This window comes from Anomaloglossus baeobatrachus, chromosome 5 (assembly GCF_048569485.1).
Source record: "Anomaloglossus baeobatrachus isolate aAnoBae1 chromosome 5, aAnoBae1.hap1, whole genome shotgun sequence".
In the NCBI taxonomy this organism is placed as follows: Eukaryota; Metazoa; Chordata; class Amphibia; order Anura; family Aromobatidae; genus Anomaloglossus; species Anomaloglossus baeobatrachus.
In genome coordinates this window covers 495,010,547-495,035,495 of record NC_134357.1, presented here as the reverse complement: position 1 = coordinate 495,035,495, position 24,949 = coordinate 495,010,547, and the positions used below count along the sequence as shown (strand labels likewise).

Here is a 24,949-nt window from a genome sequence, read left to right as displayed (position 1 = left end):
AGAAATGTTATCCTAAATCATATGGTGCAAGTTTGACAGGGAGATGGTTTGGCTTTCAATTTCATTATGTAGAATACAAACAATGCGCTGCAAGAGTTAAGAAGAAAGTTTATTTTTCATGATGGACAAATCTACATGTGTGGGTTTGTAGCAAGTGGAAAAGCTGAGACTTGTCAGCTGCTTTTCTGTACACATTGGATATCACTTTTCAGTGTAAAGTATGAGAGTAGAATATCTTTGGGATGACTAATAACATGAGATTGGGCAGAAAGGTGGAGAGGATTATTAATAATGAAGGTCAGGGTGTACAAGGCTTCTAATATTCAGGCTAATGTACAACCTCCCTGGATAAAGCACTGGACTTGGAATTCCATTTCACTTCTCCTTAGGCAAATACTTTACAAATACTTTTAAATAGGAATGGCTGCTGGTTGTCACTGCAAGTGTTCTTGAGAATCTATTACCGTAGATTATTTAAAGGAGGTGAATGCCTTTGAGGCATTTTTTTTCTACTTAAAGCGTAACCGGCGTTTTAATTTTTATTTATTTAATCAATAGTACACATGAAAATAAGCAATTTTGTAATACACTGTGTGCAGAATTATTAGGCAAATGAGTATTTTGATCACATGATATTTTTATATATGTTGTCCTACTCCAAGCTGCATAGGCTTGAGAGACGCCTATTAAGTAAATCAGGTGATGTGCATCTCTGTAATGAGGAGGGGTGTGGTGTAATGACATCAACACCCTATATAAGGGGTGCTTAATTATTAGGCAACTTCCTTTCCTTTGGCAAAATGGGTCAGAAGAGAGATTTGACGGGCTCTGAAAAGTCCAAAATTGTGAGATGTCTTGCAGAGGGATGCAGCAGTCTTGAAATTGCCAAACTTTTGAACCATGATCACCGAACAATCAAGCGTTTCATGCCAAATAGCCAACAGGGTCGCAAGAAGCGTGTTGGGCAAAAAAGGTGCAAAATAACTGCCCATGAATTAAGGAAAATCAAGCGTGAAGCTGCCAAAATGCCATTTGCCACCAGTTTGGCCATATTTCAGAGCTGTAACGTTACTGGAGTATCAAAAAGCACAAGGTGGCTGAAAAACGCCCACCTTTCAACAAGAAACATAAGATAAAACGTCAAGACTGGGCCAAGAAATATCTTAAGACTGATTTTTCAAAGTTTTATGGACTGATGAAATGAGATTGACTCTTGATGGGCCGGATAGATGAGCCATAGGCTGGATCAGTAAAAGGGCAGAGAGCTCCACTCCGACTCAAACGCCAGCAAGGTGGAGGTGGGGTACTGGTATGGACTGGTATCATCAAAGATAAACTTGTAGGACCTTTTCAGGTTGAGGATGGAGTGAAGCTCAACTCCCAGACCTACTGCCAGTTTCTGGAAGACAACTTCTTCAAGTAGTGGTACAGGAAGAAGTCGGTATCATTCAAAAAAACCCATGATTTTCATGCAGGACAATGCTCCATGTCATGCATCCAACTACTCCACAGCGTGCCTGGCCTAAAAGATGAAAAAATAATGACATGGCCTCCTTGTTCACCTGATCTACACCCCATGGAGAACCTATGGTCCCTCATAAAATGTAAGATCTACAGGGAGGGAAAACAGTACACCTCTCGGAACAGTGTCTGGGAGGCTGTGGTGGCTGCTGCACGTAATGTTGATCATAATCAGATCAAACTGACAGAGTCTATGGATGGTAGGCTGTTGAGTGTCATCATAAAGAAAGGTGGCTATATTGGTCACTAATTTTTTTGGGGTTTGTTTTTGCATGTCAGAAATGTTTATTTCTAAATTTTGTGCCGTTATATTGGTTTACCTGGTGAAAATAAACAAGTGAGATGGGAATATATTTGGTTTTTATTAAGTTGCCTAATAATTCTGCACAGTAATAGTTACCTCCACAAACAGATATCCTCCTAAGATATCCAAATCTAAAAAAAAAACCCCAAACACTCCAACTTCCAAAAATATTAAGCTTTGATATTTATGAGTCTTCTGGGTTGATTGAGAACTTAGTTGTTGATCAATAATAAAAAAATTCGCTAAAATACAACTTGCCTAATAAGATGTACACCGTGTGCAGAATTATCAGAGAAATCTGCTTATTTCTCTGCTAGAATTTATCAGTCATGATCAAAACTCTTAATTCTGAGGTAAAATCTGTATTCAGAGAAGACTTTGCCATTACTGAGATAGGAAATGGTAGTTGGTGCTGAGGAGATTCTATGATGACTGTAGGAGGGAGGAGCTAGAGGCAGATTGAGGAACTAGAGGCAGAGGGAGGAGCTAGAGGCAGAGGGAGGAGCTAGAGGCTAGTGGCAGAGGGGCTGAAGACAGAGGGAGAAACTAGAGGTAGAGTGGGAGTTAGAGGCAGAGCTCTTCTGCCTCCTTCCTCTATCTACATAGAGCCCTCTAACTCCTTCGTCTGCCTCTAGTGCCACCCTCTTCTAGCTATATAGAATCCAACTAGCTCCTCCCTATTCTATCTATATAGAATGCCTCTAACGCCTCCCTCTGCCTCTAGCTCCTCCATCTACATAGAATACAACTAGCTCCTCCCTCTACCTACTAAGAATGCCTCTAACTCCTCCCTCTGCCTATAGCTCCTTCCTCCTCTAGATACAAAGAATGCATCAAGCTCCTCCCTCTGCCTCTAGCGCCCCCCTCTTCTAACTCCTTTCTCTGCCTCTAGCTTCTCCTTCTAGCTATATAGAATGCCTTTAACTCCTCCCTCTGCCTCTCCCTCTTCTATCTACATAGAATTCCTATAGCTCCTCCCTTTGAGTCTAGGTCCTCCCTCTGCCCATCATCATATAATCTCATCAACACCAACTGCCACCTCCTATATGGGATAGGCTTCAATGAATACAGATTTTCTCAGAATTGAGAATTTTGATATGGACTGATCAATTCTGGCAGAGAAAGAAGCAAATTTGTCTGATAAAGATAAGCAACTTTGTAATATATCTTATGTGTGCTATTGATTTATGAAATTAAAAATTAAAACAACAATTACTCTTTAAATGCATTTTACATATTTTTTTATAATAGGATATTTTAAACGGAAGACCACCCACTCTGCTCATGTGACTCAGATGTGACCACTTCTCATACTCACGCTTCCATTCACCAGTAGTAGGCAGACAATGTGCTAAGTGCACCCCACAGTCACTTCATACATCTACCCCACACTTCTTGCTGCCCCCACTCACCGAATTGGTAGGCCAGTGATACATTTTTTGCCCTCTGGCATACATAGGGTAACACAACCTGGTTATAGTTTCCCTGTCCTAGGTTGTGGGTATGTTTAGATCAACAAGAAACAAATTTATAACATTTTAGGATAACAAAAAAAAAACAACAAAAAACTAAACAGTTGCAAAAACATGAAATAACAAAAAACGACATACATGCAAGGCAAAGCAGTACAAAAAAAGGGGTGAAAAAAACCCGAAACGTTTTACTGATAGAATCTACGAAACCTGTTGTCAGAGGAGATGGCTGCTGAAATTAGGACAGATCTACAAAGCAAGTTGTCTCTCCTGGGTCAGACTATAAAGAGTCTCAACCACACCACTCATCCATCCTCCTGGTTGGGTGAGAAGAGGATAGCTAATTGTACTCACGGAAAGATGGGTGCAAAGACATGATTCTACTTTGTCATATTTTCCCACAGGAACCTCCTAGTGGAACAATATGACCACCATATTTCTGAGAATTCTTTCACCATCCTATACTTGACTATGAACTATCCATAATTTGGGCTGATTATTACATTACAGTGGTTTCCAAAGGCGAAAAATCCTGGTACTTGAACCCACAGAAGATAAATCTGTGTATAGGCCACTTTACACACACACATAAATATTTGGTTGCAGATCTGTGGTTGCAATGAAATCATGGACATTGTTCCATTTGTACACAGCCACAAACCTGGCACTGATTGTCCACAATTTCACTGCAACCACAGATCTGCTGCAGATTTATCTGTGTGTGTAAAGTGGCCTTATGGTGGTGATAACAGATTATCCACATGGCATGGAAATTTATTTATGTTCTTCACTTACAGTTAGGTCCAGAAATATTTGGACAGTGACACAATTTTCGCGAATTGGGCTCTGCATGCCACCACATTGGATTTGAAATGAAACCTCTACAACAGAATTCAAGTGCAGATTGTAATGTTTAATTTGAAGGTTTGAACAAAAATATCTGATAGAAATTGTAGGAATTGTACACATTTCTTTACAAACACTCCACATTTTAGGAGGTCAAAAGTAATTGGACAAATAAACCAAACCCAAGCAAAATATTTTTATTTTCAATATTTTGTTGCGAATCCTTTGGAGGCAATCACTGCCTTAAGTCTGGAACCCATGGACATCACCAAACGCTGGGTTTCCTCCTTCTTAATGCTTTGCCAGGCCTTTACAGCCGCAGCCTTCAGGTCTTGCTTGTTTGTGGGTCTTTCCGTCTTAAGTCTGGAATTGAGCAAGTGAAATGCATGCTCAATTGGGTTAAGATCTGGTGATTGACTTGGCCATTGCAAAATGTTCCACTTTTTTGCACTCATGAACTCCTGGGTAGCTTTGGCTGTATGCTTGGGGTCATTGTCCATCTGTACTATGAAGCGCCGTCCGATCAACTTTGCGGCATTTGGCTGAATCTGGGCTGAAAGTATATCCCGGTACACTTCAGAATTCATCCGGCTACTCTTGTCTGCTGTTATGTCATCAATAAACACAAGTGACCCAGTGCCATTGAAAGCCATGCATGCCCATGCCATCACGTTGCCTCCACCATGTTTTACAGAGGATGTGGTGTGCCTTGGATCATGTGCCGTTCCCTTTCTTCTCCAAACTTTTTTCTTCCCATCATTCTGGTACAGGTTGATCTTTGTCTCATCTGTCCATAGAATACTTTTCCAGAACTGAGCTGGCTTCAGGAGGTGTTTTTCAGCAAATTTAACTCTGGCCTGTCTATTTTTGGAATTGATGAATGGTTTGCATCTAGATGTGAACCCTTTGTATTTACTTTCATGGAGTCTTCTCTTTACTGTTGACTTAGTGACAGATACACCTACTTCACTGAGAGTGTTCTGGACTTCAGTTGATGTTGTGAACGGGTTCTTCTTCACCAAAGAAAGTATGCGGCGATCATCCACCACTGTTGTCATCCGTGGACGCCCAGGCCTTTTTGAGTTCCCAAGCTCACCAGTCAATTCCTTTTTTCTCAGAATGTACCCGACTGTTGATTTTGCTACTCCAAGCATGTCTGCTATCTCTCTGATGGATTTTTTCTTTTTTTTCAGCCTCAGGATGTTCTGCTTCACCTCAATTGAGAGTTCCTTAGACTGCATGTTGTCTGGTCACAGCAACAGCTTCCAAATGCAAAACCACACACCTGTAATCAACCCCAGACCTTTTAACTACTTCATTGATTACAGGTTAACGAGGGAGACGCCTTCAGAGTTAATTGCAGCCCTTAGAGTCCCTTGTCCAATTACTTTTGGTCCCTTGAAAAAGAGGAGGCTATGCATTACAGAGCTATGATTCCTAAACCCTTTCTCCGATTTGGATGTGAAAACTCTCATATTGCAGCTGGGAGTGTGCACTTTCAGCCCATATTATATATATAATTGTATTTCTGAACATGTTTTTGTAAACAGCTAAAATAACAAAACTTGTGTCACTGTCCAAATATTTCTAGACCTAACTGTATTCTGTATTTATATAGTGCCATGATCATCACTCCCCCCATTGGGGCTTACAATCTAAATTCCCTATCAGTATGTCTTTGGAGTGCGGGAGCAAATTGGAGAACCCACAGGAAACCCATGCAAACACTGGGTGAACAACTAACTTCTCTAACTTCTCCTTGTTTGGGATTTTATGTGATACTAGCTGTACTACCCGGCTTCGCCCGGGTTAATAACTGCTGTTAACAAAATAGAATGTATTAACAAAAATGTATTCTGCAAACACAAACCACAAAGCAAATAGATAGAAATGTCATTAACCAATCAGAGCTCAGATTAATTAACTGTAGCAAAATAGAAGCTAAGCTGTGATTGGTTGCTATTGGCAGCCTGATAAATCTCCAGGCAACAGAAAGCCCTCCAGTCTGACAGTATATATTACCTCACACATACACATATAGACAGGTCATGTGACTGACAGCTGCCGTATTTCCTATATGGTACATTTGTTGTTCTTGTAGTTTGGCTGCTTATTAAATCAGATTTGTATTTTTGAAGGCTAATACCAGACTTGTGTGTGTTTTAGGGCGATTATGTGGCGAGGTTGGTGTATGTGTGGTGAGATGTGTGCTGAGGGTGGTATATGTGTTCAAGCACATGGTAGTGTGTGGCGCATTTTGTGTGTGTGTTCATATCCCCGAGTGTGGTGAGTATCCCATGTCGGGGCCCCACCTTAGCAACTGTACGGTATATACTCTTTGGCGCCATCGCCTCATTCTTTAAGTCCCCCTTGTTCACATCTGGCAGCTGTCAATTTGCCCCCAACACTTTTCGTTTCACTTTTTCCCCATTATGTAGAAAGGGGCAAAATTGATTGGTAAATTGGAACGCGCGGGGTTAAAATTTCGCCTCACAACATAGCACCCAGCGCTGCCCGGGATAGTAACTGTCTCTCTGTTTCTCTCCCATTCTCTGTCTGTCTCCCCCTCTGTATATATCTCTCTGTCTCTCTCTATATCTCTGTCTGTCTGTCTCTTTCCCTCTCTTTCCCTGTCAGTCTGTTTCTTAGTCTGTGTCTGTCGCTTACCCTGTCTATGTCTGTCTCTTTCCCTGGCTGCATTGTGACACGCCAACATTCCATATAAGGGCGTGGCTGCGCATTTTTCTGAAGTTCTGGCTGCACTGTGGCTCCCAGCTCCATTCGCTTTAATGGAGGCAGGTTTTTTGGCGGATAACTGTAAAGAGCGGGGTTAAAATTTCCCCTCGAAACATAGCCTATGACGCTCTCGGGGTCCAGAAGTGTGAGCGTACAAAGTTTTGTGGCTGTAGCTGCGACAGTGCGGATGCCAATCCCGGACATACACACACACACACACATACAGCTTTATATATTAGATACTAACACAAAGTAGCAATTATAAAGGAAATTTAACATGGTTTTCTAAATATTTAAAAAAATATAAATCTGAAATTGTGATGTGTTTGTGTTCAGACCCTGTGATCTGATACCCCTAAATAAAATCCTGAGTGACCAATTGATTCCAGAAGTCACATAATTAGTAAATAGAGTCCGCCTGAGTGTAATTTTTTCTCAGTATAAGTATAGATGTTCTGTGAAGGCCTCAGAGGATTGTTTGAGAAAATTATGGATCAAACAGCATCATGAAAACCAAGGAACACACCAGACAGGTCAGGGATAAATGTGTGGAAAGGAGTAAAGCAAGGTTAGGTTATAAAAAAAACCAATAGCTCAAGCTCTGAATATCTTACAGAGCACTGTAGAGAGCTGGCTACAAAAGTAGTTAACCGTGAACCTGTCACAAACTTTGTGAGAACAAGGTCTCTTTTCTGATTTTTTTTTTTTTCTGAGCTGGTTTATAACCACATCAAAGTTGAACAACAATATATAGAGGTTGTAGAAGTTGAACGGTTCAAGTTCTTTTTTTCTGAAATAAAACCCTATTGCAAAAATCATTTTTAACCACAATGCATACATTCAGGTAAACAACAAAACAAAAAAACAAAAAAACAACAATAAAACTGTTTCCACCCATATTCTTTAAACATGAGTGAAAGTTTGACTACTTCTAGGCAAAAGAGAAAACATATAATGACAGCTCTGTAAAATGTTATCCGGCTTATTTCTGGCATTTCCCACCAATGACATTTTCCAGCACTAGTTTATTTTATTTCCACATTTTGCTTTCTTTGTCAAGTTAATATAAAAGGGACTTTTTTCAGGATTGGTATTTCATATTCCATAGCCCTCTGGAGTAAGGTTCACCAAATATATTGTGAGGCGCACCCCTCTTGATAAACTTGGCCCTGTCTAGGAGCCAGAAAATGAAATCTATTGCAGCTATGTACTGTTCTACTTGTAAGCAACAATTAACACCCCCTGCAAATTATTGCAAATTCTGTCATGCAGAGGCAGTCTTGCCCCTTTGGCTAAGCCTTAATAAAAAGTTTTGGGCCAGTGCAAAAGACGCAAAAAAGCCAAATATACCTTGGAGTAAAGTTTGCAACATATTGGCACCAGGAAACTGAAGAAGAGGAAAAAGTTTAAATACTCCTCAAAGTGCTTATTACTATTCAAGTAACACCAGTGGTGTAGACTTCAATGGGCCCCCAATGCTAAATTTGGACCTGCCCCCCATCTTTGCATGTTAGTCAGATGTATGTATACATTTAGCCTTCTAAATCTTTTAAAGACATATGAGTTGCCCACCCCCATTATGTAGTAAAGTCCCCCTTCCTGTTCCAATGTTACCCACTGGGCTCCATCCTGGTATATATGTTTCCCATCCCGGTATAAATGTCCCCATCCTGGTAAATACTGTCCCCCTCCTGGGCCCCTCTGGTATTTACTGTCCCTCTCCTATAGTATACATGTTCCTCTCCTGTGCCCCTTCTGGTATATACTGTCCCCCTCCTGGTCTATATGTTCCTCTCCTGAGCCCCTCCTGGTATCTACTGTCCCTCTCCTGGTATATATGCTTCTCTCTTTGGCCCCTTTTGTGTATACTGCCCCGTCCTGGTGTATACTGTACTCGCCCTCCCCGGCTCTCACCTCTATAGCCGGCCAGCCCTCGGAGGCACATCCAGCTGAAGCAGGGGCTGGAGCCAGTAGGCCCCCTGCATCCCCGTGCCCACTCACGATCTCTGCGACTGTTATCGTTCCACCCCCGGGTAGCACTATTGTCATTTCAATTTACTTACCGTATATCTCACGCAGAGGGAATAAAGATGCAAGTTTTGAATTTTCCAACCTGTCACAAAATAAGATGCCTTGTTTTCTTTTAGTGTTTACTGACCTGATATATAATGGGCAACAGGAAAACTGACATATTCAATAATGTATATATGTATTTTTTTATATATTTGTAACAATCTGTACATTTTATTCTTTTACTGATTAAAAATACCAATAAATGAAAGTTTCACTTACTGCTGCCTGTTCCTATAAAGTGCTAAAATTATAGGATAAATCTGGTTTGAGACAATTTAGAGAAAAGCCGACATTTACTTATATAGCATGATGGTGGTAATGCGTAACATCCCTCTAATAAACAGAAAGCTGCTGGTCATACATGCTCAGTGGCTCAGCATGTCCATTTGGACGTGCACATTGCTATACACTTTGAACACCAGGTGGCACTATACTATGTAATTAGAGGTGGGCTCTTCAGTGAATATTTGCTAGGAGAATATGATCTATATAATCGGATGTGATCAGTAATGGTGAGCCCACCCGTTTTATGCCTTGATTGCAACATGTGTTCATATCATGCAAGGGCCAGAGTTAGTGCTTGTGAGTTTGGATAGGGGTGCACTATTATTGAGAGTGAGCCGTTATTTTTTTCTAATTTTAATTTTTATGTATTTTTTCTTTTACATTTTGCTGTATTTTTTTTTACTACGGATGTCCTTTTTAATATGGGAGCTCAGATTACCCTGGCACCGCCATGTGCCGATCAATTGATACCCTTATCACTTAAGGGTGCTTTACACGCTGCGATATTGCTAACGATTTATCGTCGGGAGTCACTGTGTTTGTGACGCACATCCGGCGTCGTTAGCGACATCGCAGCGTGTAATACGTACGAGCGACCTTAAACGATCGCAAAATAGACAAAAATGGTTGTTTTTGGAGAGGTCGTACAAACACCAAAAATCGTCTCGTACATAGCGATGTTGTTCCTCGTTCCTGCGGCATCACACATCGCTATGTGTGACACCGCCGGAACAACGAACATCTCCTTACCTGCCTCCACCGGCAATGCGGAAGGAAGGAGGTGGGCGGGACGTTACGTCCCTCTCATCTCCGCCCCTCCGCTTTATTGGCCAGCCGCTTAGTGACGCCGCAGTGACGTCAAACGCACCTCCCCCTTGAATGAGGGATTGTTCGGCGGTCACAGCGACGTCGCTGACAAGGTATGTGCATGTGACACTGCCGTAGCGATAATGGTCGCTACGGCAGCGATCACCAAATGTTGCGCGTACAACGGGGGCGGGTGCTATCGCGCTCAACATCGCTAGCAATCGCTGGCGATGTCGCAGCGTGTAAAGCACCCTTAAAGGACAGCTTTTATAAATCTGTTTAAAAAAAAAGTACGCAGATAAGATGCAGGTTGTTTCAATGTCCTCTTTAACCCCTTCAGCCCCGGGGCACTTTCCATTTTTGTTTTTTGCTCCCCTTCTTCCGAGAGCCGTAACTTTTTTACTTTTTCGTCAATCTTGCCATATGAGGGCTTGTTTTTTGCAGGACAAGTTGTACTTTTAAATGAAACCATAAGTTTTACCATATGGTGTACTGGAAAACAGCAAAAAACTTCCAAGTGTGGAAAAACTGCAAAAAAATTGTGATGGCACAATAGTTTTTGGGATGTTTTATTCACGGTGTTCACCATATGGTAAAACTGATGTGTGGGTATGATGCCTGAGGTCGGTGCTAGTTTGTAGACACCAAACATGTATAGGTGTACATGTATCTAAGGGGTTATAAAAAATTCACAAGCTTGTCCAATAAAAGTGGCGTACGTTTTGCGCCATTTTCCGAAACCCATAGAGTTCTCATTTTTTGGGATCTATGGCTCAGTGACTGCTTATTTTTTGTGTTTCGAGCTGACGCTTCTAATGCTACCATTTTTGCGCAGATGCTACGTTTTGATCGCCTGTTATTACATTTTGCGTAAAACTTGCGGCGACCAAAAAACGTAATTTTGGCGTTTGGAATTTTTTTGCCACTACACCGTTTACCAATCAGATTAATTGATTTTATATTTTGATAGATCGGGCATTTCTGAACGCGGCGATACCAAATATGTGTATATTTATTTTTTAACCCTTTAATATTCAATGGGGGGAAGGGGGGTGATTTGAACTTCTAGGTTTTTTTTTTTATTTTTTAAAACTTTTTTTTTACCTTTTTATTTTATTTTAGTAGTCCCCCCTAGGGGGCTATAGCGATCAGCAATCCGATCGCTCTTATCCATCTGCTGATTACAGCTATACCTGTAAACAGCAGATACAGTCACTTCCAGATTTTGGCAGCGAGATGTAAGGGGTTAATTAACGGGTGGAATGCGATTCCACTTGTAACATGCAGGCACACGTCAGCTGTTGAAAACAGCTGATATGTGGGCCGATCAATGCCGCCTGCCCGCGGCAGGGGACGGGGCTTAACGGGACACGCTCCATGACGGATATATCAGTCCATGGTCGTGAAGGGGTTAAATAGGGAATCTCTATCAAATACCTAAGGTAAAAGTAACACTTCTGTATTACAGAACACAGCTCTGTCTTCATAGGTTCCCCCGTGGCTGTATAAGTTTGGGATGTCAGATTCTGCAGATGGCACTGCATATAGGAGCGCAGAGTCGTCAAACACAGCAAGTAAATTAAGGGCTTTCTAGCACATTGACCGTACCAGAAGCCGGCTAATATATGTAAGGAAGTTGATGAAAGTTTACAAAATACTATTATATTTTAAATCAGTCCCCTGACCCAAGATATATGTTTTATTATGATGGTGTCCGGTTTGTTAAATATAGCGGAAATTTTACAGGGTGTTATTGCGACAGCTAAGATGCTTGTGCGGCCCTTCTATCTTAATCCACAATACATTGTGCTGTATGACATGATGGGAGAAACATGATACGTTTTTGAACAACGGAAAACCAGTCCTTAGATCAGGGAAGTTATTCTATTTTTTTACTAGATGTTACTCATTGCTCGTAACAATATTCAGATAGGAAAAGAAAAAAGAAAAAAAAAAAGTAATTAGTAGCTCAACAGAGTACACGTGCACGGACCAGTCCTGGCGGATTATAATGCAATAATGGTAAGAGGGAAATAGGATCCACAGCTTTGCTTACAGAGTTAAAGTTTTCCAGCCTCTATAACAAACATTTTAAAAGGAACCTGTCAGGTCCAAAATGCACCCAGAACTACAAGCAGTTTTGGGTGCATATTGCTAATCCCTGCCTAACCATCTCTGTATACACAAGCATAGATAAAGGGATCTTTAGAAAAAGTATTTCTAAAGATCCTTTATGATATGCTAATGAGCACAGGGACTAGTCACAAGGGCATTATTTCCCCCGACTAATCTGCCCGCTTAGCATGTTAGCACGCCCCTGTGGGTGTGCCAACATGCTATTCAATGCCCAGTGTCATCGGCATGAACGCGCGTACCTGTTCGTTGCCTCTGACACTGGGTTTATGGTCAGTGCACAGAATTAGAAGTCACCGCAGTTCCGGCAATGCGCACTATGAAGCCAGGTGTACGCGTCTCGGCTTCAGTGAGGTCTACTGTGCTTGACTGGAAATGTCGGGACTTTTGATCATGCGCACTGACCCAAAACCCGACATCAGAGGTGGTGACAATGGACAGGTACGTGTGCCCATGCCGATGATGCTAGGCAATGAATAGCATGTTAGCATGCCCACAGGGGCGTGCTAACATGCTAAGAGGGCAGACTAGTCGGGGGGAAATGACGCCCCTGCGACTAGCCCCTGCGCTCATTTGCATGTAATAAAGAGTCTTCAGAAATACTTTTTCTAAACATCTCTTTATCTATGCTACTAGATGTTGGGACAATTAGGCAGGGATTAGAAATACGCACCCAGAACTGATCGTGGTTCTGGGTGCATAGAGGAACGGACAGGTTACCTTTAAAAAAAAAAAAATCCATACAGATGAGAGCATTACTGATGACGCATATTGAACAGACAGACCTATTCTTAAGTGTTGCTACGATTAAGAATAGCGATGGGCGAACACTACCATGCTCGGGTGCTCAGCACTCATAACGAGCAGTCGGACGCTCAGATGGGCGCGAATCGAGTACTGAGTATAATGGAAGTGTATGGGAAACTTGAGCATTTTTCTGGAAGATCTTCCGAAAAATTGCTCGAGTTTCCCATTGACTTCCATTATACTCAGTACTCGAACCGCGCCCATCCGAGCGTCTGACTGCTCGTTATGAGTGCCGAGCAATCCATCCGAGCATCAAACTGCTCATTACAAGTACCCGAGCATGGTAGTGCTCACTCATGACTATTTAAGAACAGGTCTGTCGGTTAGAAAGGTGTCATAGATAGGTAACACCTTTGTCTGTATGGATCTTTTAAGATGTTTCTAATAAAGGCTGGACGACGTTAATCTAAACAAAGTGCTGGATAGTTTTTCCCTTTTCTGTAATAACCAGATGGAGTTTTCTACTGAAAGCATAGAAAGTAGAAATCCTGCATCAAGGCAAAAGCTACTGTATCTGGACTGTAGGAAAATAAAATGTAATAATGTGACAAGAGCAAAATCTCTGCTTTCTTGCTGGTTATACTGTAAACCGGTCAGGAACTGAATAACACTATGTTCATTTCCACATGACTTCTAAGCTTTATTTACCAAGGGCTGTGACCTTTCTGTCGTTAAAGATAAAAACAGAGTAAGGGTATGTGCGCACGTGTGCGTATTACATGCAGTTACGCTGCGTTCTGCACCGCAGCGTAACTGCATGCGTCCTGCGTCCCCTGCACAATCTATGGAGATTGTGCAGGGGCCGTGCGCACGTGGCATGTTAGAACGCAGCGATTCGGCTGCTTGCCGAATCGCTGCGTTCTAAGAAGTGACATGTCACTTCTTTCGTGCGTTCTGCATGCTGTCTATAGGGAGAGACAGCATGCAGAGCGCACGAATCTGCCGGCACCATGCGCTTCAGAACGCAGCTTTTCAGCTGCGCTCTGAAGCGCACATTTTCGGTGCGGTGCAGAGCGCAGACGTGCGCATTACTATTATTTTTACTTGCACTTTTGTTGACCAGACTACTTATTAAGGCCTCATTCAGACATCAGTTTTTGATGTGCATGTTACATCCATGTTTTTCACAGAATATCCATCCATTATAGTCTATGGTGCTGCTCATAAGTATATATTTTGTTGCAGATCTTATGTCACCAAATAAAAACAAAACACAAATGTGTCTATTTCTTTTCCAAGTCACAGATTAAAATCACATACTGTATGTGATGCTGTCCATGTGGTGTCCATTTTTAACTTTACAATGCATAGGAAAAGTTTGCAATTTTTTTCTGCACATAAGAAAATCACTGATGTTAAAAACCACTGAAGATTTAGTGGTTTGTTTTTTTTTGTTTGTTTTTTTAATAAGCGAAAAATACAGATGTCTGAATCAGATCTTCCATGAAAAATTTATAGTTGCAGTTGTATAGACAGGGTGGACAACAGTGTGAGCACCCTCCCCTTACTTGAGCACTCCTGGTATCTCCAGAATTAGATCAGATAGGGTGGAGAGCAGTGCGAGCAAGCTTCTTCTTACCTCAGCCCCCATGCTATCTCTAGTATTAGATCATACAAACTGTGTGGACAGCAGTACAAGCAGCCTCTTCTTACCTCAGAACTCTGATATCTCCAGTAGAAGATCAAATAGGATGGACACAGCAGTGTGAGCAGCCTCTTACTAGAGATACCACAGGTGCTGAGGTATTAGATCAGATAGATAGGGTGGACAGCAGTATGAGCAGCCTCTTCTTACCTCAGGACTACTAGTACATCTAGTATGAATCTGTGGAATATGATTTCTTTTTCCTGAGGAAGGAGACTGAGATATCTCTGAAACATGTAGAACTGTAAAATAAAAGGAAATCTTTTTATCTACAGCATCTGTGGTTTTTAGCGCGGCATTTAAACCGGTTCTTACTTTTTTTTTATATAGTACATCTAGTATAAGATCAGATAAGGTGGACAGCAGTGTGAGCAGCCTCTTCTTACCTCAGCACTCCTGGTATATCTAGCTCTACTATAAGATCAGATAGCGTGGATAGCAGTGGGAGCGGCCTCTTCTTACCTCAGCACCTGTGGTATCTCCAGTATTAGATCAGATCCACAGGGTGGACAGCAGTGTCAGCAGCCTCTTCTTACCTTAGCACTCCTTGTATTTACCGTATTGTATGATACACAGGGTGGACTGCAGTGTGTATAGCCTCTTCTTACCTCATCACCTCTAGTATCTCCAGTATTAGACCAGATAGACAGGGTGGACAGCAGTGTAAGCAGCTTCTTCTTACCCCAGCACTTCTTGTATCTCCACTATTATATGATAAATAAGATAGACTGCAGTGTGTGTCGCCTCTTAACTCAGCATCCCTGGTATCCCAAATCCACATCTGCCTAGAGGTAGAGTTTCTTACTGCATGCTCACTGGCACGTGTCCGATCATTCTAGGAGAGTTTTTTGTCAGTGTAACAAGGCAACGACAATTTTAATTTTCTAATGATTACCTCTCTAGACAAAACAAGTGTGATTTGGCACTTAAAATGTTAAAGGAATTTATCCAATATATATATGTGGGGAAAACGCCTTCAACCTCCTAATTTCTATCATGGCCAACTGATTTAGGCAATGGTGCCGATTTTGAAATGTTGTTCGATTTACTTTTGCCCTAAATGCTTGTGCAACTGGAGCAGCAAGGCATAAAAACGAGCATCCCTATTATATTATGTTCTTAGACTAGTAACCTTTTGGTCAATAAATTGCATCACACTTTCCATTGGCACCCAACGTTGTGTGACTAAATGTTACGATATATGAAAGATAATAAAGGATCCTGTCCTTTAATCTTGAAAAACAAATGTGCAACATTTTACCAACGTTATCTTCATAAAGGGGTGAAACTTCTTAAAATGTGCTTTGCGTGTGGGATGGAGCATGGTGGGAGACATCAAGAAAACTTGTTTAATGTCAACAACTTCCTGGAATTCTTTAAAGGAATTTCTTATAGTGAGATTTAGAAATTCTTACGTCAAGTAGAAACTTCCTTTCAAGGAGTTCCGAGGCTGAGGTTTCTCCAACTACTAATAGAAGCCACATCGTGATTCCTTAATTATTACCATTATAGCATAAACTCTATAGCCTAGGGTAATACCATATTTTGGATTATAACTTCATTGACAAGTTTATGCTCAAAAACAAGAAATGTCCTGATGGTTAGATAAAATGCCAGTGACTACTGTGACTCATTTTAATCTTATCTAGTATATATCTGTGTGTGGTTTTCACAGAGATAATTGGTGGTGCTGCCCATGACGTTCAGAGTTGTGAAGAATTGGCTTTAATAAAATATTGACGAAAAGGGATAAACTAGGGGCCAAGCAATTTCTTTTTCTAAGAAATAGACCACCACAATCAAATATTAGTCACACTTAGGGGGCTTTACACGTTGCGACATCGCTACCGATATATCGTCGGGGTCACGTCGTTAGTGACGCACATCCGACGCCGGTAGCGACATCGCAACGTGTAAATCCTAGGTGCGACGATGAACGAGCACAGAAGCGTACAATATCGCTGATCTGTGTAACGTTGTTCATTTCCATAATGTCGGTTCAACCGCAGGTACGATGTTTGTCGTTCCTGCAGCTCCACACATCGCTGTGTGTAAACCCGCAGAAGCGACAAACATCTCCTTACCTGCGTCCCGCCGGCAATGCTAAAGGGAGAAGGTGGGCGGGATGTTATGTCCCGCTCATCTCCGCCCCTCCGCTTCTATTGGCTGGCTGATTAGTGACGTCGCTGTGACGCCGAACGCACCTCCCCCTTGAAGGAGGGATTGTCCGGCGGTCACAGCGACGTCGCCGACCAGGTATGTGTGTGTGAAGCTGCCGTAGCGAATATTATCGCTACGGCAGCAATCACCACATATCGCATGTGCGACGGGGGCGGGTGCCATCGCACTGGACATCGCTAGCAATTGCTAGTGATGTCGCAACGTGTAAAGCCCGCCTTACAATCAGAGCACTACTGTTGGCGTCTTTTCAACAGCCACTCCAAGATCTTGAAGTGCTTCTTATGGAGTCACTCCTTAGTTGCCCTGGCTATGTGTTTCGGGTCATTGTCATGCTGGAAGACCCAGCCACGACCCATCTTAAATGTTCTTACTGAGGGAGGGAAGTTGTTGGCCAAAATCGTGCAATATATCTTTCCTCCCTTCAATACAGTGCAATCGTCCTGTCCCCTTTGCAGAAAATCACCCCCAACATATAAATGTCTCTACCCCCATGCTTCACGGTTGAGACAGTGTTCTTGGGGTTGCACTCATCCATCTTACTCCAAACACGGCGAGTGCAGTTGATACCAAAAAATTCTATTTTGGTCTCATCTGACATGACCTTCTCCCATACCTCCTCTAGATCATCCATATGGTCATTGGCAAACTTCAAACAGACCTGGACATGTGCTGGCAAGAGCAGGGGGATCTTGTGTGCCCTGCAGGATTTTAATCTATAACAGCATAATGTTCCTAATATAATTTTTTGAGATTGTGCTCCCACCTTTCTTCAGGTCATTGAACATGTCCTCCCGTGTAGTTATGGCAGGATCCCTGACCTTTGTTACAATCCTCCTTACCCTACAAGATGAGATCTTGCATGGAGCGTCAGAACAAGTAAGATTGACAGTCTTCTTGTGTTTCTTCTATTTTCTAATAAGTGCACCAACAGTTGTTGCCTTCTCACCAAGCTGCTTGCCTATTGTCCTGTACCCCATCCCAGCCTTGTGCAGATCTACAATTTTATCCCTGCTGTCCTTAGACAGTTCTTTGGTATTGGCCATGGTGGAGAGGTTGGAGTGTGATTGCTTGAGTGAGTGGACATGTTTTTTTTATACAGGTAATGAGCTCAAGCAGGTGCAATTAATACAGGTAATGCAGAGTAGCAGGGCTTCTTAAAGAAAAAATAATAGGTCTTTTATTGCTGGTTTGGTTCATGATCAAATATATTTTTCATGCAATAAAATGCAAAATAATTTTTCAAAATTTGTACAATGATTTTCTGAATTTTTTTGGGAATTCTGTCTAACAGTTGACGTGTACTTAAGATAAAAATTACAGAGTTCCCTATAATTTGTAGGTGGGAAAACCTGTAAAATCAGCATTATATTAAATACTTACTTTCCCCACTGTATACATTTTCAAAGGATATTGACAGGCAAAAATTACCTATAATGTAGTTAGCCAATGCTGACATAGTACAAATAATTCAGAAAAAAAATGGAAAAATACTTTAGCGAAAAGTATTATCAATTAGGGGCAAGGCAACTTTCTGTAGCTTACTGCTTTGGAAACTAAGAGCTGTCAAAATTCATCATCAGGTCTGCCCTTAGATTTCGTAGGAATCATCTTAGTAAAGGTGCATGCATGATTGGGGGTAATATGGGTGTTTATGCCAATGCATGATCAAAGGCCAATCGAGCACCAATGGTGCAGTCTTATGGCCAACACCACGATTGAGATAAAAAGTAATTCTTTATCATTATCCACCACAAAGACCTGCCAGTGCCCTTAGATATCTAAATGCCTCTTGATCAGCCAGAAATTTTCCATGAAAGCCCAACATACAACAATCAATATCTGCCTTTGATTTACAAACTGAATGGAGCTCCAGCTCACCTCTGCCTCCTTAGTAATAAATCTAGTTAACACAGCGCATCACTCCTGAATATTTCATGCCAATACTGCCACATTGATTGTAGGAAAACCTTTAAATATTCCATTAGACGTGCTAACTATCTCTGCGTGAGAGGTTCTGTTGAAGAGGAGATGAAAGAAGTTGACGCTGCCTTTATCCATAATGGTGAAACAGTTAAATATTATTAGATAATGTAGCAGCGTTCATGGGAATGTGCACCCCCCACCCTTCTGCATCACTGCCCCAACCATGCACAGCTTGAGATGCTCTCTGCGAAGACAATCCCCCTTATTAAGGTTTTCAAAAGTCCTTTATCCGGCATGTAATAGTAGACAACCCGCTTATTATTCAGTGACTCAGTCGGAGCCCAGATGCAAAGCTCTGCCTTGGCTCTGGATGTTTGGGTTTATTGTGAATTGGAGTTCTTGACGGGGAGGATCTGGTATCTGAAGAGTTCAGGTAGGATGCAATAATATCTACAAATATCTCATTTTGCACCTGCAAACTTTCCCGTCTATGTCACTTAACCACAACACCCACTCAGGTCACCCACTGTGCCATGCTCCCAGCTGAAGATCTCATTTTGAACCTACTTCTTTCTCCCATCAGTTCTGCTTTTGGATTAAGTCCTACAGGTTTCCTTTTTTTTGTTTCTTTTTAGTATTGGATGTTTCTTCCTTGTCTTTGGCATTTCTACAAAAAAAATTATCTATTGTTCCCAGGGAGTTTGCTACTACATGGTTAATATATTGGCATCCAACAGCGGTCAGACAGGAATTACCTTAATTAGGTTAATAAAAATTGTTATGACCTTGATATAATTGGATTTATCCTTTTCTGCGCAAGTTATCAAACTCATGAGCTCTTCCCTTTGAATATTCTGCACTTGTTAGAAGGGTCCCTTGCTGATACGTTGCATTTCCAGCTGGGATACTCAGCAATCAGTCATAATATAGAGTGAAATCTGGCATTTTGTGATAAATTTCCCTGTAGCGCCCCCACAGGGTTAATGAAGCATTAGACACTGCCTCTTCATATCAATAGCTCTTGTGTGTGTATTGAGCATACAGAGAAGTCCAGCTCAGTCATGTATACTGACTTGGCTGTTCAGAGCAAGGAAACATCACTGCCTTGGTGCAGGAAGATACTTTCAAAAATTGGAAGAACCGGCTCCACAAAAGTGCAGGTATCTTTATTTTTGGATATGTGACATAGCTAGGATTAAAATAGCATGATACAGACCAAGTAAAACATCAACACGTTTAGGGTCCGTAACACCCTTAGGCCCCTTTCACATTGCACTTTTACTTACGTTCAGTGGTCCCATCGGGGCATCCTGCAGGCGGACACCCGAACGTAGTCGACTACGTTCAGGTGTACGCCTGCAGAAAACGTATATGTGCAAAAATGGTGCAAGACAGAGCACACGCTAACAGAGTTTGCTTCATTATAGTCAATGGCCCTGTCGGCACATGCGTCCGAAACACGTTTTGCGGGGTGGGGGAGGGGCGGTTCGGACGGATGCCCCGACGGCACCACTGAACGCAAGTAAAAGCGCAATGTGAACGGGGCCTTATTCATAATCTGTTTCAGGTCCTCCGGAGATTTCCACTATGGCAAAAGATGAGGATCTTGAACAAAGGACTACTTACCTCTAGTAACTAAGAATTTCCTTATACGGTGCCTGTTTGTTGTTTTTTTTTGCATACCGAACAATACCTTTATGAGCAGCCATTGTCAAACATTTGGGGAGCTATAGTCAGCAGTCTTTGAGCACACAATTGGTCTGTTTACAAATATTTGAAAAAGTATTCCAAGCTAAAACTTAATTTCCTATATCATAGAGCAGATAGTCAGATCCTGACAGTGTGCAATATGCCCAATGTCAGGATTCCACTGTTTCTTGCTTGATCAATCATTGCAAGTATGCTCTTTGTATAATTGCGGTAAACATGCCAACTAGCAGATTTTCCTGCTTCAGTTAATGTTTGGTTAAAAAAAAAAAAGTGGATGAGAAGCTAGTTAATGTCAAAGGTGATGGATGGGGTTGAGGTCCGGCCTCAAGTTCTTCTATATCAAACTCCCCCAAACAACGTCTTTATGGCCTTGTGCACTGGGTACAGTCATGGGAAACAGAAAACCCCAAACTGTTCCCACTAGGCTGAAAGTTAGAATTGTCCAAAATATATTGTGCTGAAGAATTGCCCAACTAATCAAGATGTTGAAATTCCTTGAACAACAATCTTGAAACATTGCAACATTTTTGAGCAACTCAATGTCGTACAAAAATGTTTCACTTTTGGGGCCTTTACACCAGTCTCAGCCAGTGGGTGGAGCTGGGATGTACCAAGGCAAATCCCGCCTGACAAATTCAATGCAATATTTGCAACTTTAGTGGCATAAGAACTGTACCTCAGCCCCTGATTGCCTCTTAATGATTTAGGTGCATTTTACTCCAGCTATCTTCATGAATCAGGCTTAGATTTCACGTTACTTGAACTAAGAGGTTGGGGCCACACAGGGCACTAGCGCGATCCTCGCATGACACTCGGATCACGCTGGCAGCACAGCAGAGCCGAGTGTCATGCGAGTGTGCCTGCGACTGAGGTCCAACTGTGAGAGCGGGGGGAGGGATTTATCTCCCTCACTCTTTTGTAGCCGGCTATTGTGATACTCGCTCTGCACTCGCAGTACACCGGTGTAATGCGAGTGCAGTGCGATCTTTCTCTCTCCCCATACACTTGAATGGGTGCGAGAGAAAGTCTCGCATTACAATCGCAACATGCTGCGATTGTTTTCTCTGTCCGATTAGGGCTGAGAAAATAATCGCTCATGTGTGCTGACACACAGGCTAATATTGGTCCGAGTGGAATGCGATGTTTTATTGCACGCCACTCGCACTGTTTTTATCGCTGTGTGTCTTAGGCCTTAGGTCGACACCTGAAAAAGAAGCCCATAGCATTATGCCTCCTCCAGCAAACTGTACAGCCGGCACAATGCAGTCAGGCAGATGAGGTTTTCCTGGCATTCTCCAGATGCAGACTTGTATATGACATGCCAGAAAGAAAACTATGATCCGTCACTGCACAGAACACGTGTCCACTGCTCCAGTGGTTGCACCCTTACTACATGCGTCTGACGCTAATAATTGTGCTTGGGGATCTAATGCTGCAAGCAGCTGCTCAGCCATGTAAACCTATGCCATGGATAAGAAAAGTATAGTGTAGCTGCAGAGCATTGGACACATTACGTAAGGGTAAAGCCATATTGTGAACAAAATCTGCCTTGGTGGTATAACATCTATGACTGCCTAATGAGATGGCTCTATTCAGGAAATACAAAAAGGGTTTAAAGGTGTTGTCGGGCTAAACAACTTATCACCTATTTCTCAGATAACTTTTGACTGGTGCTTGTCTCTGAATTCAGAAGGGGAAACTTTACATACGTGTAAGGCTATGTGCGCATGCTGTGCTTTTTTGATGCTGCGTTTGTGCATTTTTTGCAGCAAAAAACGCACAAAAAATGCACCCGTAGCAAAAAAACGTGGCAAAAAACATACGTTTTTACCGTGTTTTTTGCTGTGGTTTGCTCACTACGTTTTTATGCGTTTTTTATCGGTGTACTATGCCATTAAAGATTGTTGAAAAAAAAAAAGGTCCGTTGTAATTTCCTTCTTCAATATGTTTTTCATTCTCCACTAGTGTATGCAGGAGAGCCGACAGCTGCAGAACTACAAGGCTCAGCATGCTCCATCCAGGACTGTATGCTGGAGGGAGATGCAGTGGGAGCAGAACTACAAGGCTCAGCATGCTCCATCCACTAGTGTATGCAGGAGAGTAGACAGCAGCTGCAGAACTACAAGGCTCAGCATGCTCCATCCAGGAGTTTTTTGCCCCCCCCCAAAAAAATGATGTGGGCTTCGCCCAATTTTTGAGTCCGGTCAGGTACAACTAGGCAGCTGGGGATTGGAATCCGCAGTGCAGCATGCCCAAGCTTTCTGGTCACCCCAGCTGCAAATTGCAGTCCGCAACCCACCCCAGAAAATGGCGCTTTCATAGAAGCGCCATCTTCTGGCGCTGAATCCAACTCTTCCAACTGCCCTGATGCCCGGTGGCTCGCTGGGTAATAATGGGATTAGTACTAGCTGTAGATTATCAGCTGGCCCTAAGCCCGAAAGTCATGGTGTCACGCCAATATTAGACATGGCCACCATGAATTTCTAGTAAAGATAAAAAAAACACAACACACAGAAAAATATTTTTTTTTTATTAGAAATAAAACACAAACACAATTAGTGACTCCATCTTTATTGAACTAAAGAACCCCCCCTCCGCAGTAATCTAGGGTCAAGGGTCCCGCGCCGTCCAATCCAGATCTAATATCATCTAATCGGTTTGCTGGAAGGCATCAGATGATGTGTCAGGTTCAAGGACGTGAATCTCATGACACATCAGCTGATTGTATAAACGGCTTTTGTACAATCAGCTGATGAATCAGTGCAAAAAAAAATAAATAAATAATACACACGTCTGTGCAGACTTCCATCCGATTGCTGCAGGACCCGGTGGTAATCAGCTGATGAAGTCACCTGACAGCATCAGCTGATAGTTTAAGCCGGCCGGGCGGTAAAAAGCCGGCCTCACCACAAGACTTATACGATCAGCTGATGCAGTCAGGTGCCGCATCAGCTGATAACCGGCCTGTCCTGCAGCTATCGGACGTGTCACTGGAGTCTGCAGACAGGTGTGTATGACATTTTTTTTTTTTCTACTGTTGACTTTTGATTTCGCAGCTGCTTCCACCTCCCGCCCGGACATGGTGCAGGACGGGAGCGGACATGGCGCCGGACGGGAGGTGGAAGCAGCGGTGGCGGTACTGGGAGGATTCACGCTTCTGTGTTTGCCAACAGAAGGAATCCTCTTTCTGTACACGTCACTGTACTACCCACCCCTTGCGTTTATAGCTGCGTTTTTAGTCATAGAAACGCACTAAAACGCAGCTATATTTGCAATTTGCGTTTTTCATTGCGTTTTTTAACATCTCATTGAACTCAATGGGTGGAAAACGCAAAAAGAATTGGCATGCTGCATTTTTGTGAGCATCACAAAAACACAGCTAAAAAATATACGTTGTGTGCAGACAGCAAAAATTAAAAAACTCAGACTTTGTTGGTGAAGCTAAGTCATGCAGTTTTCTGAACAAAAACGCACCCGAAAAATGCACTGTGCGCACATAGCCTACGAATGGAGTAGAAGTGCGCAAGTGCAACTTGCACTCCAATGACTCCCAATGTGGCTGCTGAGCGCTCAGCTTTTTCCAACAGGAATAAAAGGAGCAGCATTTGGGTGTCCAACCTGTTGTGTCATCTTGTAAAGGTGATAAAAGTTATCTGACCTACAAATTAGTGCTGATCCCAGAATTGGGACACTCATTGATCTGCAAGTTATCACCCATCCTAGGTGATAGGTGATAATTTGTTTAATCTGGACAAACACCTTCACATAGTATTGGCGAATAATAAATAAATGAGCTTATTGTTTGGTGCAGGAACATACAGAGGTGGGGTGGGAACTAGTGATGAGCGAGCTCTACCATGCTCGGGTGCTCAGTACTCGTAATGAGTAGTTGGATGCTCAAATGAGCGCTACTTGAGTGCCCGAGTATACTGGAAGTCAATGGGGAACATGAGCTTTTTTTGGGGGGGGGGGGGAAATCTTCTGGAAATATGCTACAGTTCCCCATTGACTTACATTATATGGTACTCAAGTCAAGCCCATCCGAGCATCCAACTGCTCGTTAAGAGTACCTAGCACCCGAGCATTGTAGTGCTCACTCATCACTAGTGGGAATCCCTAAATTCTTTCCATTCATTCTCGAACAAAAAAGGAATGATGTATGGTCAAATATTTGCCAGGGAAGAAAACTCATGCACTGACTTGTTACACCAATGGTTTCTAGCACAGGACCACAAAAGGTATAAGTGAGCTCTTTACAATGAGCCATTCTGTCACAAGCTTCAGTAGACAGACTGAATGGCGAGGGGCTGTATGTTATACACTGGGGGCAATCAGACTGATCAGTTATTATGTCATGTGTCCCAATGCTTTTCTCCAAATGTTGTATCAACATCCCATTAAAAAAATAATATTACCTTTTGGGATAATTTAGTTTTGAAATACCTAAGGAAAGTGTGTAATAACTTAAAAGCATCCTTTAAAGAAAACCATTATGGCAATTCCTGA

General features: G+C 42.3%; 1 protein-coding gene and 1 long non-coding RNA gene across 4 annotated transcripts in view; one reads left to right on the top strand and one right to left on the bottom strand.

Annotated features, from left to right (window-relative positions):
- The window catches only part of LOC142310420 (uncharacterized), a 77,604-nt gene extending 62,775 nt beyond the window's left edge, over positions 1 to 14,829 (bottom strand). The window contains exons 1-2 of the long non-coding RNA XR_012754150.1: positions 14,780 to 14,829; positions 8,943 to 8,992 (exon numbers count right to left, since the gene is read on the bottom strand). This is a non-coding gene — a long non-coding RNA (uncharacterized LOC142310420). The remainder of the gene's footprint in view (positions 1 to 8,942; positions 8,993 to 14,779) is intronic.
- The window catches only part of PIK3R6 (phosphoinositide-3-kinase regulatory subunit 6), a 90,009-nt gene that overhangs the window by 188 nt on the left and 64,872 nt on the right, over positions 1 to 24,949 (top strand). The window contains exon 1 of one of the 3 annotated variants that reach the window (XM_075347942.1): positions 19,071 to 19,166. The exons of 1 other annotated variant lie outside the window; for it this stretch is intronic. The gene's annotated coding sequence lies outside the window, so the exon portion shown is untranslated. Of the gene's footprint in view, positions 1 to 19,070; positions 19,167 to 19,826; positions 19,894 to 24,949 lie in introns of those variants that run through there. One more of the 3 variants, XM_075347943.1, reaches the window with a different exon arrangement.